Genomic DNA, 3481 nt, shown 5'->3' with positions numbered 1-3481 from the left:
AGACACTCTAATTTAATGCAGCATTAATCTGTATGATGCAAGTGAGCAACAGAGACATATTGGCGTAAAGGTAGAGTTGCTGTACCCAGAAGGCTGTGGAGAAGCTCTGGTTCTGCTCAAACTCAAAGATACCCACAAGACAGATTTGTATCCCGACATCAATTACCAGACTGCCCATAGTGATTTATGTTAACTGAAATTGTTTACTAAACACAAGTGCCCATTATGCAAAATGTTTCATGCTTAATTAATCTTTGCTGCAGTAAGAGTGTCTTGCGGTGTAAGCATATTAAATCATAAGTCACATCAGCTTGAACTAAAGTAGAAGCATATCACCACTGTAATGGTTTTGACTCATGAGGGATTAATAATAGGGTCTGCAGATTTGCGATGGAGACATGATGAATGTTTTATTCATGGTGTTTTTTTGAAGCACAGCATGTTTATTTGGATTTACTTTTTCCCATTCATCTAGTTGTGTTGTGCAGTCGGGGCCACGTAGCAGGTATGTAGCTGCTAAATGATACATCAAAAGTGATCAAACCATTGGCATGTGAGACATGCACTAAATTAATGATTATATGAGTAGAATGTTTGACCAGGATGTATAAACATGCAGTTATACTGGAACACAGAAGGCTTTTTTCCAGTATAGTATAGTAGTAGTTGATGTATAATGCATTCTGTTTTGCCTGGAGAAAGAATCCAGCCTCAGGAGGAATTTCAGAAAGCTAGTCAACAAAATATCAATGTCTTAATGATTTCTGTGTGTACTAACCAGCCATCTTGTGGTAAAATAGAGTTACTACAACATTAGCTTGGTGTACATGATGGTGAAATGCAAGGGATTCATTCATTCTTTTCAGGGTGATGGGAGGTTGGATCCCTTTTTTGCGTACTTTGCACAGAAGGCAAAAAGACAACTGCTTTGCTAGTGTATAACAAGAATAACAGAGAGGCAGGAAGTCTCTTTCTTCTTGCTGTGACGTGATAGTCACTTATTCTATCGCCCTAAACACAAACACCCTTCAGTTAATGTTGATCACACAACACAACATCGAATGTATATTAAGTTGCAGGTTTTAGGCGAACTGGAAGAATGTTTTTTATTGCAGGGTGTGAAAGTATGCACCGCTGTCATATTGCTCCTGCAATAAAATGCAAATGAGCCACATGCATAAAGCCAGCCAGCCTGCTGAAACAGTAATTCACTACTCTATAATACTGGCAGTGTACTGAGATGAGTGAGATGGACTGAGATATCTGAAAAATGTCCATCCAGGAAGCTAATACGCTACTTGTCCCATTTGACATACACGTTAGTTTCTTTCAGACTTACTGGGGATTTACTATACTGTGCACACACTCGTTTTTTTTTTATAGTTGTCATGGATACCCTGTCATTCAAATTCGTCAGTGGTCCACAGTGCTGTATATGACATGTCAAGTCAAGTAAAGTCAAGTCAAGTGCTGTATATGACATGATTGCCTCGCACACACTGCTAATCATCCCTTCTGCCAGGTTGTCTCACTCTATTAAAATCATTCATGTTGGACTCATTGTTCTTCTCACAGTGTAAAATTACTGAGAACAAAAGCATCCAGTGAGAAGTTACTAATTATCATACTTTAAAAAATCATGTTAGCAGTAGCACATTCATCAAACTTATGCTTTGGTAGGGAATGGATTCTGGATCATTGCTGATTTAACACACTCAAACAAATGCTGGCGATTACAGAAACATCACAAAGACAGTTACAGCTGGCAAAGCAACATTTGCAACATTTTTCTTACTTTTTTTTCCACAGTGGAGTGGATTTAGACAACGTCAGAACAGTTAAAGTAGCATAGATTTGTTTTTTGGCCACATTGGGGCAGTGGAAAAGAAAAAAGAAAGCTGTAAACACAACATTGAGTTGATATGGCGAACATCTTAGCAAACCATTGCCTATTTACTCATCCAGCAGACGTGAAGAAAACATCAGCCTTCATTTGCAATCGTGTCGCTGGCCACCTGACAAATGATAATCCAATATTCACTCTCCTTGTAGCTCTATTTTGGTCTCCACCAACTCCTAAGATCCATATTTGGCTCTTTAGCTGCTAAATGCTGCACCGTGTTCACCAGCTATAGACACCAACTTTGCCTGTCTGCAGTTTGATGCTTGGCAGGTAATGTCCAGAGCGTTTATCAAAGCTGCAGCTGGAAACGGGGCCCATGAAAGTGGTGAGAGTGACGCAAAACAGTAAAATCGAGATGAGGGGGGCTGCAAAGTTTGGCGAAACTGCTCTGTGGGTTCATCACTACGAGCAACCCCTTTCACATTACACATATCATAGTGATTAGTGCAGCTTTAAAAAGACAATTCACCATTTATTTTATAGCACATTCTTGTGCATGCTTGTTTGTTTGAGCTAAATAAGCCTTTTATTGCCTTTTTACTTTTTTTGTCACTAAAATACCATTTGGACAGCATATGTTTTAATAACCACAGGTGGATTTCTCTGACATTGTTACAGTATAAAGTAACAATGCATAGTCGGTCACTGTTAATCCTTTCTGGGCCAACATACCTTACTTCTCATGGATGGTGTCAGTGATGACTTAACAACACGTCGCTCTTCTCTTGACACAATCATCACTGATGAAGTGCATGGTGGTTATGTGTTACTATATAAACCTTTGACTGCAGGTGACATTTCCCATAAAACGACTTGACACCATTACTAGCTTCACTGCATTCACACATACACACACAGTCACACACACACGCAAAGAGCCATAAATAGAACAATAATTATACTTACAGTTGGTGAAAGTGAAGTTGATGATCTTCTCTCTCTAATATTGAAGTGTCTTTAATCCAGATGTGTTTAAAGTTCCCCTTTAGATTAATTGGTCGATTAGTGGGCCAGCGGGAGTGGGACAGGAGAGTGGTTGCTGCTCACTCCGGTCCATCTCTTGATTGAATTTCCATTGAGGTGCAATTGTATCAGCCGCTACTCTGACTACAGGAGGGAGAGGACACAGGTCACCACACTCGACAGGGTTCCACTTTCTTTGCAGCCTGATGGGCCTCTATCAGCGGCTCAGAATTGACAGGCCGCGTACAAAAGCTCCCTAGAGCTCCCTAAAGAGAGACACGCTTAGTGATTCTGGTAGTATGTACGGCAGAGGCCTTTCACACACAGGTGGACACCCCAACAAAACACACACATACTCAATATGTAAATGAAATAATTCACCTGATCTGCTCACCTTTTTCTTAAAAATGGTCCAAAATGAGTCTTATGTCTGCTAGGGGAGAAAAAAAATACACAAGAAAAAAAAATATTCGTGATAGATCTGTCCACTGTGATGTGTTGAATGAAGGACACCGGATAGCTGCTGATAACCTGAGAGGAATGCATAATTCAGACAGGCCAGAGAAGAGTGTCACGTGTATAGCCTGGTCCTTTAAGTATTCACAGCCATCAGGT

This window comes from Sebastes umbrosus, chromosome 13 (genome assembly GCF_015220745.1).
Source record: "Sebastes umbrosus isolate fSebUmb1 chromosome 13, fSebUmb1.pri, whole genome shotgun sequence".
NCBI classification, from domain to species: domain Eukaryota; kingdom Metazoa; phylum Chordata; class Actinopteri; order Perciformes; family Sebastidae; genus Sebastes; species Sebastes umbrosus.
The sequence above is the reverse complement of the archived record's forward strand: the minus strand, read 5'-3'. Positions refer to the sequence as shown.